At 42.4% G+C, this 17848-nt stretch overlaps 1 protein-coding gene across 1 annotated transcript in view; it reads right to left on the bottom strand.

The window, feature by feature from the left end:
* Positions 1-5989: 5989 nt before the first annotated feature.
* Znrf2 (zinc and ring finger 2) overlaps positions 5990-17848 on the bottom strand; it is an 80935-nt gene continuing 69076 nt past the window's right edge. Inside the window, exon 5 of the mRNA XM_041640298.1 lies at positions 5990-16057. The gene's annotated coding sequence lies outside the window, so the exon portion shown is untranslated. The remainder of the gene's footprint in view (positions 16058-17848) is intronic.

The raw sequence follows: 17848 nt of genomic DNA, 5'->3' as shown, positions 1-17848 counted from the left end.
TAGGAGCCATGGAGCTTCTCCAGAGACAGGCAAAGGTGCACCCAGGGTTCATGTGTGTGGACACTTTCCCAGCTGGTAAGGCTATTTAAGAAGATTTCTGAACTTTTGGGATTCGGAGCCTGATTGGTGAAAACAGACCAACAGTCTGCTCGTTAGCTTCCTGCCTACTCTGATAAACCATGTTATGATCCTACTGGCACCTTCCGAGCTACTCTGCTTGGCCACTTTCGGAAGCCATGAGCCCAAAGCAATCTTTCTTTCTTTCTTTTTTGTTTATTTATTTATTTTTCTGAAACAAGGTTTCTTTGTAGCTTTGGTGCCTGTCCTGGAGCTAGCTCTTGTAGATCAGGCTGGCCTCAAACTCACAGAGATCTACCTTTCCTCTGCCTCCCGAGTGCTGGGATTAAAGGCGTGAGCCACCACCGCCCGGCAGGAATCTTTCTTAAGTTGTATCCATCATTCGGTCAGGTATTTTGCCAGAGCAGCGAGGAAAGCCACTTCCCTGAGCCTAGAGGTTTCCACTCAGCCTTTGGAAGCAGACTGTTCCCAAGGTCCTGGGCACATCTGGCCTTTCCCTGTGTGACAGCTTGGCTTCCTGTGCTCCAGTGGGGCATCCCATTATGTCTCACTGTTCACAGCTGTGGTGGTTTGAATAAGATGTTGTTCCACCCCTCCCCCATAGTATCAGGCATTCGAATAATTGGTCCCCAGCTGGTGGTGCTGTTTGGGTAAGGAGAACCTATGTCACTCAGGGTGGGTCTTGAAGCTTAAAAGGTTCACTCTGCTTTCTGCCTGTGATTCTGATGGAAACTCTCAAGCTTCCAGCTTCAGCCACCATGCCTACCTGCTGCTACCTCTCCCCTATATGATGGAGCCCAAGTAAACCCATCCTCTGTAAGTAACTGGGTCACACATTTTTATCACTGTGACACAAAAATAACTCATATAACCGGCATCAAAACCAAAAGAAGACAGAGCATCTGGTGCTAGGCAGTCCCTAGACTCAGGCCCTGCCAGCCTTGACCTTCTACACCTCCACTGCAAACTCGTTTCTAAGGCAGGAGTTCTGACCCTCGTAGGTCTGCCTTCAGCTGTAGCTTCCAGAGACCTGCAATCGGGGGGCAAACCACTTCACCTCTCCATTTCTTCACTCCAGGCTTTGCTCTGGGCAACTGTGAAGATTAAATAACTCTGCTTAGCATGACAGTCCACACACAAGAGCCACCACGGTATGAGCATCACTTCATGACTACCAAATCCTGATACAAGCACATCAAAAGACCGGTTACGTAGCTTCAATAAGAGTGTTATTTTTGTCACTCTGTGGTCAACCTATGTGTCATACACCAGATAACTCCAGTTTTCTATTGAATTACTTGTAGTAATAAGAGAGGCGGGGCTGCATCCCCAGCACCCCAGCTGCCCACATGGCTAGCTTATGCTCCGAAATAACAACACACAAACTGTATTCATTTAAACACTGCTTGGCCCTTTAGCTCTAGCCCTTACAGGCTAATTCTCACATCCCGATTAACCCATCTCTAATAATCTGTGAGCACCGGTCTTACCGGGAAAGATTCAGCATGTCTAACCTGGCGGCTTGCTTCATCGCGTGCGTCTGCCTGGGAGAGCGGAACATGGCATTTCTCTGAGGCGTCTGCTCCCGAGAGGAGAGCTGTGGAGTCTGAGCTCACTTCCTCTTCCTCCCAGGGTTCTGTTCTGTTTACTCCTCCCACTTATCTTCTAACCAATGAGGGTCAAGCAGTTTCTTTTTATTTAACCAATGACCTTCCTCCATCAATTACTTCCTTCTATTGAAGAGTCTGAGTGATGTTTGCATGTTCTGTGTGGACAGGCACTTATGTACAGGTGGGTGGAGGCCAGAAGTTGATTCAATCACTCTCCGCCTTACTTTTAGAGATGGATCGACTCACTGAACTTGAAGCTTATCGATTCTTCCAGGTTGTCTGCAGACCGTGAGCTCCCAGGATTTGTCTGTTTCCACCTCCACCTCTACAGTACTGGGAGACATAAACACAGGTTGCCATGGCTGGCTTTTTATGTGGGTGCTGCTTCATCAGGTATTTTTACCAACTTGACCGTCTCCCCAGTTCCTATTGCCTTTCTAATTTATGACTTCAGATATTGTTGGATTGTTAGCTTCTTAACTCAATGGGAATCAAAAAGCTAAAGGAGTTCATTTCCCCAAAAACAAAAATGCACTTGTGATACTCATTTCTCAGTATTGCATGCAATAAAAACTTCTGTAGTTTTCAAAGTTATAGATGGATTAAATATTTAGATGTTTTTCAAATGAGCTAAATATAGAAGTACTAGGAGAAAACAGAGGTAAACATGTCCGCAAGTTGAGATGTATAAAAATCTTTTTTAAGCATAACCACAAAGGCCAAAAAAACATTGGCAGCGTTCCGGTCTGGGCCCGGCAGAGAGATGCCTACTAAGAAGGCCAGTTAGAAAGGTGCACCATTAACATTCATAAGTGGGTCCATGGGACAGGCTTGAAGAACTGTACACTTCAGACATAGAGCGCAGAAGTAGGGCCACTTGTCTAATATGTGAGGGTACTCCCACTGCCAAAGGAACAGCTAGTGTCTAGGACAGCACCAAGGAGCCAAGACAGCCATCAACAACTCAGTATCAGTGAAGGAGGCTCAGCTGAGGTTTCTACCTGCATTATTGCTGTCACTTGATAAGTACAAAAATGTGTCTTAATGCTTACAAACTAACTTTCACACAAAGCTAAAAAGTTTGAGCCAGGTGGTGGTGGCACACTTTTAATCCCAGTACTTGAGAGGCAGAGGCAGACAGATCTCTGTGAGTTCAAGGCCAGCTTGGTCTACAGAGCAAGTTCCAGGACAGGCAGAGCTATGTATCGAGATGTTGTCTTGACAAACAAAAACAAATGAACAACCCCCCAGGTCTGAGCTTCAATGCATACCACAAATATATAGTTATTAAAATCATGTGGTATTGGCATTAGAACAGACATATAGCAATGGAAAACATTATGAGCTTAGGAAGAAAATACACGTTTAGTCATTCTCGACTAGATGCAAGACACTATACAGGGAAAGACTATAACGATGTTGGGACACTGGTTGTCAACATACCACAGAATGAAGCTAGGTTTCTACAACTCACATAAAAACTAATCCCGGGTATAGAAAAAAACCTAAGTGTAAGAGGGAAAATGATAAAAAAAAATTGGGAGAAAACACAGATATAAATCTTTATGACATAGTTTAGGCAGTAGTTTTTTAGATACACTTGAAGCTCAAGCAACCAAGAAAGAAAATAGATAAATCGTACTTTATCAAAAGCAAGGCTGCCAAGGTCTGAAGTAGTGGAAAGACAACCCTCAGGATGGCAGAAACCATTTGCACACCATATATCTACCTATAGGCTAGTAGGCAGAACTCAGGAAAACTAATTTTAAAATGAGCAAAGGATCTAGGCAATTCTCTGGAAGTACAAGTGGCCAATAAGCATATAAAAAGACAAATAGCAATGCAACAGAATCTTTACGGAAAGGTCAACCACAGGCAAGCACTCCCCGCCTCCTGGCACCTGGGAAGCCATGAACTGTGAAACTGTGAAATGGTACAGACAAAAAGCTTGGCCATTTTCAGACATCTCACCAGAATTACCACATGGTCCCACAATTCTGAGGTTTAGACCCGAAGGAATTAAACCTGTGTTCACACTAATGCAAATGGCAACATTATTCAGAATCACCAAAGTGGAAACTCCTGAGGGAATTCAGTCCAAGAGCCAATTGTATGGGACAGCTTGGTCCAACGGGCGTGGTCTTCTCTGGAGAAACGTGACCCCACGAGGGGAAGGGTCACAGCGCAGGATCCCTTGGACTGAGGAGGGCCTGCAGAGGCACGGCTTGGGAACTTCCCCAGACCTTCCCTATCGCCACTGGGAACTAGAGGAGGGTCAGTTCCGTGGAGGGAGGCTTTGTAGCCTTGATCGGTATTGTGAGTATACTCTTTTGATTTGCACCTGTTAACAAATCTGATTGACCACCGAGTTCCCTCCATCAATACCATTCTTCATCTCCAGCTGGTGGTACTATTTTGAGGGTTGTGAGGCATAGCACAGTATTGAGGGAGGAAAGCCTGTGATCAAGTCAATCAGTAAAGAACCCCACCCCTACCCTACCCCACCCCCGGGTTTTATCGGGTCACTGATCTCCAGAAAAGACCACACCTATTGGACCAACTAGCCCCATACAACTGGCTACTGGACTGAATTCCCTCAACAGGAAACACCAGAGGATATCAAGAAAAAAAAACTATCCATAGGACTATCCATAGGACATAAAGAATTCATGGTAGCACACAGATGAACCTTGAAAACATGATGGCTAAGTGAAAGGAATAAGATACAGGAGGCCACATGCTGTCTGATTCCATTGATGAAATGTCTAGAACAGGCAGAGACAGAAAGTAGGTCACTGATAGTTCCTGGGGCACAGGGGAAGGGGGTGGTGAGAGTTAAAAAAGAACACAGACATTCTTCCTGGAGTGACAGAATTATCTGATGGAAACAGCGGCCTGAGTGTGTGCAGACCAAACACGTGGCCTGCACACCTGCAGACAGCAAGTTTGATGCTTGTGACATCTGATGCTGTGAAGAATGTGGGATAGGGAGTCCCTCTGTCTATGTGTTGCTTTCCTTGGTTAATAAAGGAACTGCTTTGGGCCTATAGCAGAGCTGTAGGGAAACAGAGCTAGGTGGGGAAAACGAAATGGAATGCTGGGAGGAAGAAGGCAGAGTCAGGGGGAGACGCCACGGAGCCACCACTGCCAGAGTCAGACATACCGGAACTTTGCTGGTAGGCCACGACTCCGTGGTGATATACAGATTAATAGAAATGGGTTAAATTAAGATGTAAGAGTTAGCCAATAAGAAACAAGAGCTAATGGGCTAAGCAGTGAATTAATTAATACAGCTTTTGTGTGATTGAGTTTAGAGTAGCCGGGTGGGTGGGAACCAAACAAGCAGCCCCCTCCCTCCAAGAATTACTGAAAGAACACAGAACAATCAAGACAATGACACATTAACATGGGCACAAAAGACCACAGGGGCTAAAATAACAAAGGGGACCAGAAAAGGGTGGAGAGAGAGAGAGACAGAGAGAGACAGAGGCAGAGAGAGAGATATTTTTTAATGAAGTTATCTGGAACAGGCTAGAGTGTCATATGGAGGAACACAAACCATAAACCTCTTCGTCACACAGTGCTCACATGATTTCAGCTCTATCACAGATTATTTTTTTATACACACATAATTTTTTACGAGCTACAGAGAAAAACCTGTGACTATGTATTAGGCAAGAATTTCTTAGGACAGAAAGGCTGGAAGACAGGAAGAGAACACACTAATAAACTGACAAGAAAACAGAACATTTTCAGAGGTAAGCCATAGACAAACATTTACAAAATCCTACCAGCTAGCAGACAGATAAAATGTGGCAGTGTCATACACATTATACTGTTCACTGGATGAAGAACGGCTAATAAGAACTAAGCATGGGTGAGGGATAAGGTGCAAAACATCAAATGCAAGAGCACACTGGAGTAGACAGACACGGGCTAGGTAACCAGAAATGCAGATCTGCAGAGTGTGATGGTCAGAGGAGCTTCTGGCTGGGGAACAGTAGACAGAGAATGACTGATAAAGCATTTTTCTTTTTCCTTCCTTTTCTTTTTCTTCCTTCCTTCCTTTCTTTCTTTCTTTCTTTCTTTCTTTCTTGTTTTTTTGAGAAAAGACCTCATGCAGCACAGGCCTCAAATTTATTATACAGCTCAGGCTGGCCCTGAACTCCTGATTTCCCTGCTTCCACCTCTTGAACGTCACATTACAGGTGTGTACCAATGAGTGTGGCACTGGTGGGAGGTGAAACACAACACTTTGCGACAATCTGCAACATCTTATGACATAAACACCACACAACTCGGCAATTTTACCACCAATATTTATTGAAGAAAAATGAAGCTATATGTTCACACACATTGTATATAAATGTTCATAATCATTTATTCATAATAACCCAAACTAAAAACAGCTGAGGTCCACACCAATAGGATAACAGCATCTTCATGTAACAGAACACAACTCTCTGAAGAAAACGGACTCAAGTAACAAGATGGATGCTTTTCACAGAGCCACGCTGAGTGAAACCACACATAAATAAAATACTGATTTCACCGAGTACACAGCAGCACAGAGCAGACAGCGGCGGCTTGGGCTGAGTGGATGGGTGGGACGTTACTCAAGGGACATGAGGCAGGCCACACTGAGGATGAATGAGTGGTCTCTATTTTGGTTGCAGAAAAAGCCATGGAGGTGCATTTCTGTCCAATTCCTTAGGTGCTATTCCCCACGGGTGTTTCTGCTATATGTAAAATTTTAAGTGACTAAAGCTGCTCTGAAAAAGAACGAGTCTGACCAGGACACCATTGTTCTTGCTGAGGAAACGGAGCCACCACGTCTGCCTGGCATCCGCAGTGCACACACTGGCTCTCAGTAGCACAACAGTTTGGTACGTGAGACCACTGTCCTGGGCAACAGCCCTCCCTTACTCCTTCCAAGACCTGAGGACACATGCCTACTCAAGAACAGTGTTTCAAACCTGTATCTTTCTGAGATGGTCTAGTTAGGTAGCTTTAGCTACTCTGGTATTTACCATGAAGCCCACATTAGCCTCAAAGTCACAGCAAGCCTTCTGTCTTCAACTCTTGAGTGTTGGAATTATATATGTCCAGTTTATTCTTATGGCTGATCTATTTTATTCCCAATCTTTTTGTTATAAAGAGCAAATATCACTCCCTGTCTGTCCCCTATAAGCACAGCTTCACACGCTCCTCTGTAGGATGAGCTGAAGGCTTATTCCGTGACTAACACAGGCTGGGGCAGCTTTTTCTGTCTCGTTGGAACGCAACATTTGTTTTAGGGAACAGGGTCTTGTGTAGCCCATGCTGGTCTCTGGCTATGTAAAAAGGGTGACCTTAAACTACTGATCCTCCTGCCTCCACTCCTAAGTGCTGGGATTAGGTGTGTGCTACTAGACCAGCTAGCGATACTATTTTTAACTGCTATGGTCCTTGTTCCCGGTAACTTCTTGTGTTCTGGGTGCTTCTGGGAACTCTGACTCACGAGGGTCACCGATTCAGGGCCAAGAGAGAGATGTCAGTGCTCAGTCTTGAGGGTCAAAGCTGAGTTTATTAAACGTAAAGAAGATAAAAGCCTGCAAGTCAGAGGACTTTTGCTCTGGAGGTAAAAAAGGTTTTGAGGAACCTACTAAACTTGGCTGTGCAAAGTCAATGTCGGAGCCCTGGCGAGTCACTTATTCCTTACCACAGGGGGAAGATTAATAACATTACCAAGAGCAGCTTCTCAACATTCATCAAGAGATGCTGACTTAATAGGAAGAGCAGAAGAAGAGATGTCAAGAGCCTGGCTGCACAGGTCTGAGGTCTCTTGAACCCATTCCAGAGTATGGATACCCAACAGAACCACACTGCAAAGATTAGCCTAAAGCCCATGTGGTGAGGCTGAGGCCTTAACAGATTTAAAGAGCTGCTCCCGCATTCCCTGTTGCCTCTCAAGTAAATCTTAATGCTCGGCCACATTCTGAGAAATTACTGACTCACAGGCATCAAAAGGCACAAACATTTAACATGCCTCTCCCAGGGCACAATTCAATCTGAAGGAACTCCCTTCAGCTGGAAACTGGAGCACAAGACCCCTTGGCAACCTGGGCAGTGGCCTCAATAATATTTAGACTTCACTACTTCTAGACTGCTCCCCACACTAGGTCGTGAAGTCTGTTTTGCAAATGAGTATTTTGTGGATGAGCTTAACAGCATCAAGCATGAACATGGTAAAGTCAACTACAATTAGATGGTCAGGAATATGGCAAAGTAGAACTTGAGAGGTGATACATCTAAAAGGAGCTCATGAACAACTCTGGTTCATCAGACCTCACAAACCCTTCAGCTCCTGTGCAGGAGAACAAGCTAATCAAGCCTGAATAGAATCATCAAAAGCTGCAGCCACATTGAAGGCCAGAGTTGTCTGTGAATATACACAAAACCCCTAATTTTGAAAAGGGTTTTCAAGCTCTTTTTGCTGAAGTTGACACTATTTCCATTGAGTCCCAATACAGAGCAAGAGCTGCTCACGGGCAGCTGCTAAACAAATAAGGTCAAGGTCTTATCAAGCCTTCAGAACTATCCAGGCACAAAAAGTCAGACAACATTCCTGAGGAAGAGTTGTCTGAACCTGGACTTTCCAGGACAACAACCACTGGTCACTTAACTGCTGGGCACTGAAAACAGGGCTGGTTCCAAAGAGATCTCAGAGATGGAAAACAAAATAGAAAACCAAAGACCTAGTTATGTATCAGTTGGGGACTTTTTGTCAAATTGATTACATGGCAAGATGGATCTGTATGTCTGAATACTCTAGGGCAGTCTATGGTTGTGTTCTAACAACAGATGAACTATACGCCATCCTTGGTGTACAGAACCTGGATATCTGGGTGGTGATTAGACTTACAGTTCTTTGGTGAGTTTCAGTACCTATCCCTGGCCGGCCTGTTGTAGACCAGGCTGGTCTCAAACTCAAAGATCTTTTCGCCTCTGCCTCCTGAGTGCCTAGACTGAAGGTGTGTGTGACCACACCTGACCGAAAACTAAACATCTCGGGCATTAACGAGCTACCAAGGACTCATGATATGCAACTGTTTATTTTCCTAAAGTTGTTTTACACTATGGCCAACACTATGTTCCAGTCACTCAGCTCCCAAAGGACCAAGTAAATCAGGAATTGTAAAAAGTCAAATTTATTTTATTGGGAAGGTATTTTTTGGTTATAGTCTATCTGACTCCCGTAACATAGTTAGTTCAAGAGCTCACAAAATATTATTAGGAGTAAAGCACTATTTGACAAAAATTTAAGTTTTATATTAGCATTAAGTACTGCAGACATTTTTTTTAAAAAAAGCATTTTATGTGAAATATATAAACTTAGGGGATTTTGTCATCTTGGGATATATCTCTCAGGATACATACCACTATTTCACAGGTCTGGTCTGTGATTTCCTGCCCTCTGAAGAGCAATCTGTTGTGGTGTTGCCATGGATGCGCTTAACAGCTAGATCATCAGCAGGCTGCCTCCTTGACCTGTACAGCTACTCTACGGCTACTGCTCCTCCAAGATTTCACCAAAGACCATGAAACAGCAACCTGTAGCCTTCTGGTCCTCCTACAGAGCACAACCCAATCTGTCTTTAAGAGTAATCATCACCAGGATATAGATGTGTACAAGAACCCAAACCAAGTTGTACCTTTGTTTTTCGTTGTCAAGATCTAAAGTCAGGCACAATGGAAAGGAACCCAAGACAAAACTCCCAAGAGTGTTTCAGGGCACAGGTTGGCACTCACTAAGCAAAGGTCAGAGCAACAGGAGCTAAGGCAATGGGGCTTCAAGAGAGGTCCAACTTAGCCAAGCTAGAGTGCTAAGTAACTCCGTGCCCCTCACGCTAGAGTTAGTGCTGGCGATGTTTCAAGCCCTAAGGCACTGTGACCCGGAAGCAACTGCCAGTATTCGTGTGTTCGTTTCTGGCTTTGTTCTCAAACCTCTATCCAGTCCTCCACCTCAATTCATTTTCATATGTATGTTCCTTATTTATGGCTCTTTAGGATATTCCTGGCAGAATCGGATTTTCCTAGGTACTGCCAACCTTTCGCGATACACAAAAACAAGGAGTTGTCCCACCAGCTCTCTGCCTCTTGGCAAAGATGACTGCTGAGGTGAGTCAACTTTCCTTCTTAAGTTTCCAGTCCTCTTGCCCTCCCTCCTCTTTACTTCCCGCTCATCTCTCGAGTTACTTTAGATTTCCTAACAGGCCTTTCTGCCTCCAGTCTCCCTTCTCCAATCCGGAATGTAAGCAAGGCTGTCTTTTTCCTGCTGAAAGTCCTCTACCACAGCTAGACACACACACACACACACACACACACACACACACACACACACACACCCTGCATGAGCTGCTGTTTGCTTGCCTCCCTAGATAGAGTGAAGGCTGATTTTCTCATTTTCTGTCTACTGTACACTTACTTCTCTTTACCCACTCTCTCCAGAGCCCGGCCATCTATCTATTCTTAAAGACCTAATCATGCGCTCATCTCTTCTGAGTCGTATTACATTGTAATATGTCTGCTACAGCTCATTACTTACTCTCCAGTGTGCAACAGTAACTTAAATTAAGCTCCCAGGGGCCAGCTGACTTTCATTACTATGTTCCTAGTTCCAAGAAGCATGGAATCAAAATCCTTAATGTAAAGTTGTTCAAACAGCACTTTCACCAAATGATGAGAATGGAAATCAGAACCCACGATGCTCTGTTAATCCATGGCTTCTTCCAAAACACAAGATCTCAGATGTTACCATGATACTTCATGATAAATGTATTATAAAAATCATAAATGGGTACAAATGTTTTTGTTTAGTAATCAACATTTATGTATATTACGTATCTGACTTGGAATACATACACCTTCTTATTAATACAAGAGTCCTGATATCAGAAGACCAAGGCAAGGCACAGAGAATAAAACCCATGGCCAGAGATGCCTAAGACTAGGAGGTCCAGCCCCAAAGTCTAGTTTCTTAATTGGTTCACTACAGAACCCAATGTTGTTTATATCTTAAAAATTGCTTCCAAAAATAAAGGCAAATTATGAAACAAACGAAGTCTACAAAGTGTGACTCCTCACCCACAGTGCACCCTTCCCAACAGGGCTCCCGCTGCATTTCCATGGTAATGGTAAAGGTTTAGATCAGGTATTCCAGAGGACACCTTTACCTACAGTCATGGGAAAACACATGCCTTTGTCCACTACCATAAGCTTATGAGAAATTTTGATACTTTTAGATCTAGCTTTGCTATTATGGGTAATAAAATAAAGAGGCCTAACATCAATTACAGCATGGCAACTTTTCAGCATTCAGATGTTCTATTGCAATGCACTGTCAACTTAAAGACAATAGGTAGGGCACGGCAACTTCCCTTCAGAGCATTCTTGATTTTCTACTTCCAAAGAGCAGGAGAGTTTAACAAGATCATTTGGAAATTTTATTTATTAAAATATCAATGATGAGCTGTTCCGTTTCTGTTGAGATCACACTAACACAGGCTGTTCCTAATACATTTTCTCTAGTTCCAGGGCCTTATTTAACAAGAAGAATAAAATACTTTCTGATAGAGGAAATCAAGAGGTATTATAGAAAAGTTGGGGAACCTGGAGCAAATCAATGGAGACAAATATTGTGATTTTCAACCAAAGAAACCCGCATGACAAGTCACCTGCAGAGACATACAGCAACCGCTAATCAGTGCCACCAAGTCCGATGCTCTATCACATCTTCCCAGACCAACGTCTCCTGAGTGTACTATGTACAAGCAAACACTCTAACAAGACTACAATCAAACTTTGAGACAAGCTCTCATTTTTTAGTTCAGGCTGATCTCAAACACCATGTAGCCCAAGCTGGCTTCAAACCTGTGATCCTCGCCTCTGCCTCAACCTCTCATGCATACCAGATACAAACGTGGTTGACTAATGAAGGAAACATTTCTGGCGCCAGTTACAGCTGACAATAGGCAAGCAGTTGTGAAGTTTTCCAAATAAATGATCGGTACATGTCAACTCCAACATACTAAATCAGAAATGTCTCTTCAGTGACAGGAGAATGTCACTTATGTCTGTCCAATCTTGAGATCCTCATGGGCCAGAGACAGAGCTAAGAAACATATAATGCCAATAAATGGTACAGTATCACATTCTTCATTTGTGGGGATGCTAGTTCATGCCAGCTGCTCTTTGCTTCTCCATAAACAAAGAGACCAAACCAAAATAAAACAATCTTATTTTCAGCCACTGGTTAAGAAATTAGAGTTTGGACATCTTTTAACAAACCTGTGAGGTCACTGACAGTGCATATTCAACTGACTAAATATTAACATTTCTGGTGTTCAAGGCCTTTTAAGTTCTAAAAGAAAGTCCACAGACTTAGGAGATGAGGAATTTCCCACTTAAGACAGAGAACTCTTTGATTTATTTATTTATTTTTCTATTTCCTAGTTTAAGCACATTTACAGAATATGGTAAAGAGTATTAGTTGGGTACATTATCACCAAGAATGCCTTATCAACGGTTTCAGTAGTGGATCACTCCCAGGAGTGTGCGGAGCAGCAACCATTCAGATTCAGCAGATGTGAGGAGAAAGAGGGGGCAGTGAAACAGGTAAGGTCACTGCAGTCATATCATACAGCTAAGAAAATATTACAAGTGACATATTTTAGGAAAAGGAAGAGAATGGGCTCCACAGTACTGACATGCTAAGAGTTTTAAAGTTAAAATATCTGTACAGTGATTGACAAGGGGCATTTCACACTTCATCTCTTGCTGCCAGTGAATGCCGAGTTTATACCAGGGTAAACCAAACCCACAGGAAAATGGCTGAAGGCGCCAGAGCGCCTACAACCAGCAAATGGCACTGCTGATAAGAACACCATTTGCCTTTAGCTAACTTTGTGCGCCCACAATTGGCTCTGGTTTAGATGGAAACCTCCTCTGTGAAGCATAAGGCTATCTGGTCATAAGGCCAATGCACAGTGTGGCTATCAGTCAGGTTACAGACACAACTCTTCCCCAACTGTGAGAGTTCAGCTCTGCTCACCATTGGCTCCCTGCTGGGGCCATCCTCTTATTCACTCAGGTCAGTACAGGAAAGCAGGTACTATTTACATCGACTCCACCATCCCTTTCACTGAAAGGAACATGCCTATGTCTTGCTGTAACATATTAAAATGATTGCTTTTGTTTGTTTGTTTGTTTTTGAGACAGGCTAGTCTAGAACTCACTATGCAGCCCAGGCCAGCCTGGACCTCCTGGTAATCCTGTTTCCTGAGCGCGGAGGGTCTCTGAAACCTCACCACACCCAGACTTAGAACCACAGTGTGAAATAAGGTCTGAACAGGCACTGCCGTTCCCGAGTGCTCACGCAGGTGGAAACAGCTTTGTTGTGTGCGCTGCAGCTCTGCTCAGGATTGTCCTTGTTATTCTGGGCTGCATTCTAGTGTCTAAAGGGGTGGAAACCGAGTTATTATGTAACAAAGAATGCAGAAGACTTGCACTGGAGAGCCCAACTCTATACACTCCTGTCAACATGACTTTACACTGTGGCTTCTGTTGTCACCTAACACAAGTCAGGCAGAGACCACTGCTTACTAACAGTCAGAAACACTCTTCTTAAAACAATCATGCAGTCTGATTAGTAGCTTGGTTTGAAAATCATTATGTCTATTGCTCTAGACAGGGCCAACTAAAGTGAATGGATTTCTAAAGAGAACAGTGCTTCTCTTAAATATCTTGGTGAAGAGGAAATGAAAAGCCAGGTTAAAGGAGAAAAAAAAAATGGCAATAGATTCACTATGGACAGAGTGGCACTAGAGAAACCCAAACATGTGCCTCCTTCTCCATACACGTGTGACCTTATCCGAGGAGCATTTACAAAGACTCTAGAAGGGGATGATTGGCTGGGTAAGTGAGGCCCCAGTTTTGATTCCATCTCCATAGTATTTGCTATCAGTAGTTTCTGGTCGGATAGCTAACATAATTTTATGACTGATACTACTCAGTGTCCGCACACAGACTGATAAATATTATAAGCAATGCTATATAAAGTCTCACGTACAGAACATTCCTAGAACAGGAACTTTGAACAGAAACTGGAATATCTGAGCTCCTCTCTTTTCTTCTATTTCTAAATTGTTCTTTATAGGAAATCATTGCAAACAAAATTTAAAGTAAAAATGCTAATTTTATAAAATATGAGAAATAAAAAGGCTGTTATAATGCATTTCAGTAAACACTACCCAGACAAACATAGTCCGTCCGTGTCCTCGACAGGGCAGCACTGCGCTCTGACCTCACGGTACTTAGAGGCAGCAGCCAAGGCACATGAGCCATCAGGACCGCAGGAGGACAGTGTGAAGGAAGGGTGAACTGAGGCAAGACGTCCAGGAAGCTGAGCTTGACACAAAGCAGGTCACCTTCCAGGGGATTCTAAATATTAATTACCACAGCTGCTCTCCAAGAAGAGAAGACAGCGGACATAATTCTTACCACAACAATACACCAGTAGTAGAAAGCAAAGCAATTATTCACATTCTAAGAGCTTGGGGAAAATCAGAGAGAAGAAGAAAGCTTACAGACTGAAAGATGAAGTGACATGGATTCAGATTTCATATTAACAGAAAAAAAAAAAACTTAAGAAAATTTCCCCCGAGGGAAGAGTAACTTCCTACAACTGGCTGAAAAAAGGCAGCTACAGAGCTGTGCTGGCAGCTGCCACACTGAGGTTCTGGGTGTCTGACCACTGACCATAACAGCCCATGGCTTAACCGTAGGAAAGCTCTAGTTACAATACGAAAGCAGTGCAGCTCTTCCCAATATCTGGGAAGACCCCTGCCCTTCTGCCCTTGCCCTTCTGAAAAAGAGGCAGCAGAAGCCACAGGGCTGGGGACAAATGAGAGGTACGAGTAGCAGCATCTGAGAAGCACCCACTTCAACCCCCAGGGCAGCTCAGCAGGGCAGCAGGACTGTGCGGCACGGACTAGATCGGGAGCAACATTCTCCTGAGGAAACCTACTAGTAGTATTCTGATATGTTTTTTAAAAAGACATCCACTGTTGCAGCCTGACAGCACTCTTCCAGTATTCTTAACCATCAGATGTATTTGGGGGGAATATTTATTCACATAATTTTGCTTAATACAGTTCTTTCTACAAAGACTCAATTTAAAAGTATCCACAACATTTTCAATTACAGTAACAACACATTAATAAATTATAAATTAACAAAATCTTTATATTTGCTTAAAAATCATTTATCAAATGCTAACTTCCAGATTATCTGGAAAACTAAAATTGCAAGTTGCTAGAAATCTGGCATCCCAATTATATTCTGATTTTTAAAAGTATATAAAATGTCCCTCAAATTACTACAAGTCCCACTGCAGATGTGTTTATTTCACCCTTTTCATAAGGTATTAAATTTACAACTTGCTAAACATTTTACCAAACATGGGAAAACTGCCTGGCAATGCAAAGCACAATGAAGTAGTTACACGAAAGGAAGCAAAGACCCCTGTTAGGACAGTCACTGCGGCCCCAGCATGAAGACCTGCAAATCTAGACTTTTCAAAGTTGCATAGCTGCAAGATGGTCACTGCTAAAAGAAACAATGTATTTCAGAAACTGCAATTCAGCAGACAGTTCTACATTTAATTAACTAAAATGTAATTATGTAACTTGATTTACTCTTTGGATGGCATTTTTATAATATTAAACCTTTAATTCAAACTACTAGCATATTTAGCTTTCCTATCCAGAAGTCTATGTTTCACACATGGGGGGGGGGGAGGAGGAAGAACTTAAGATTATCCTCTCCATTCACAGAATATTATACTGTTTTGATTACATTTCTTGGTTTCACATTGAAGAGTTTGTAAAAACTAAATTGGACAGTTTTCAAGTTAAGAATAGGTGAATGCAAAAACATTATGCTGGGGAAAATAAGAAGTCCCCAAACTAAAAACAAACAGACAAACAAACAAAACAAATACAATAAAACAGCAGCTCTACAGAACTTAATAAAAAGTAAATCAACTTTCAAATTAGTTAACTTTGGCGTCCAAATACAAAATGTTTATCAGTATCATCTACGCAGTGACTAGTACAGGATGTGCAGCATTTTCAAAGTCCCTGTGTGTCCCTTATATGCAAGTTTGGTGCACTCAAGTTCTGTGGTTCCCATCCATCTCTGGACCACTGAGTGTCACAGAACTCAGATCCTGGGCTGAGTAAGCCTGCAGTTTTCATTTCTTTTTTTTTTCCAGAGACAGATCTTCAAATCTTCCAGATTTCTCAAGCATCTTGAAAAGACAAGAAAACCTGCATAAAAATAAATTATTCTAAGTCATGGTCAATGTAGTGATGAGGCAAGCAGACCTGCTTTTCATCCCGCCCAGCTAACTTCACACCTGAAATAACAACACACAAATTGTATTCATTTAAACACTGCCTGGCCCATTATCTCCACTCCCTTATTGGCTATCACATATTGATCTAACCCTTTTCTAATATCTGTATTGCCACTTGACTGTGGCTTACCGGCATGAGTCTAACCAGCATCTGTCTTGGAGAGGAGAGTCATGGTGTCTGTCTGACTCTACTTTCTTCCTCCCAGCATTCTGTTCTGTCTATTCCACCTATCTAAGCTGCTGTCCTATCAAAGGTCAAGGCAGTCTCTTTATTTGACCAATGAAAGTAACACAGACAGAAGACCCACCTACATCATTTCCCCCTTTTCTGTTTAAACAAAAAAGAAAGGCTTTACAGTTATAATATTTATATCTATTTTATCTTTTATCATAACTAAACAGGTCAATATGGTAATGATAACAGAAATACAGCACCCATTCTACCACGAAGAGAGCTTTATTACTGTCACCTTTCATACTACCATTTTACTACTTCAGAAATTTATAAAGTTATTATTCTGTACAACAAACTAAGAAACAGAATGATCAGTTAAAGCTTAACATAGAAGAAATCAGCAAAACTTAAGTCATTCCTTTTCCACAGTAAGTGCTTAAGTACACACATGAACACACACACACACACACACACAAAATCACACATATCCTCTCAAACTTAAAATCATCTCCCAAATAAAAGCAGCAAGCAACTTCATAATTAATGAAGACTGTACATATTCATATCTCTATTTTGGATTAGTAATTATTAAATTCTTATGTTGCTGATAGAATGCAGGGCCTTTGCTACTTAAAAAAAATAGACTCTGTTGGTTTAGATTTTTGCAGGCAGCTGTGTAGAAAGATCAAGCTGACCTATATAAGTTCATCTCAAAGCCTAGTTGTTATCTAAGGTTGACAGATATATACTGATGACCATGAGAGGGGATGTGTTCCAAAATCCCATGATCTCACTGTGACATCAAAGAAAAAAAGTGTTGTGATGAGACCATGAAAGAAAAAACTAGGTCTTCTGTGGTTTTAGGGTTTGCTAATCTCCATCATGATAACATCAGAACCCTTCAGGTTCTGCCATCCAAGGACACCTGAGGAATGATTAAAGACACTCCGTCTTCTGGCCCCTTGATCTAGGACTTTCCAGTGAGCAAGACACTGAGCAAAGATATTTTGTTCACCATCAGCCACCTCAGGTACTTTGTTAGGTTTCATTGACTGCACTAGAACAGACTAAAAGGAGCATATATATCTGCAGGTTAAAGATTTAGGGATATACTTTACCATGTTAAACGCTAAATACCTTTTTCTGTAGCTTAGCCTCACCCAGAACTTCTACCACCACGCCCAGCAAAACTTCCATTTTATTAGCACTGTTTTTTTTTTTAAACTATTTCTTTTAAAATGGTTCAGTAATTTCTCATTATGGTATTGACCCAGACACAGGACAACACACAACAGTATTTCAAAGTATCCTTGCCATCAGAAAATGTTTTACTGTTGGGGATACAGCTCAGTGGCAGGGCACCACCTAGCCAGAAGAGAAGTTTAAATTCAAGCTCTAAAACAACACTAGGATACAGATCGGGACTGTGAATGTACCTCGGCGTAAACTGCTGGCATGTACAAGACCATGGCTTTGATTTCCAACACCATAAAACAAAACCAGTAAAATCTCTACCTTTCCAATAGT

Source organism: Microtus oregoni, unplaced genomic scaffold, assembly GCF_018167655.1.
Source record: "Microtus oregoni isolate MIOR12 unplaced genomic scaffold, Mior012 000062F_ref0000492, whole genome shotgun sequence".
Lineage (NCBI taxonomy): Eukaryota > Metazoa > Chordata > Mammalia > Rodentia > Cricetidae > Microtus > Microtus oregoni.
Note: the sequence above shows the minus strand (reverse complement) of the source record. Positions and strands in the feature narration are given on the sequence as shown.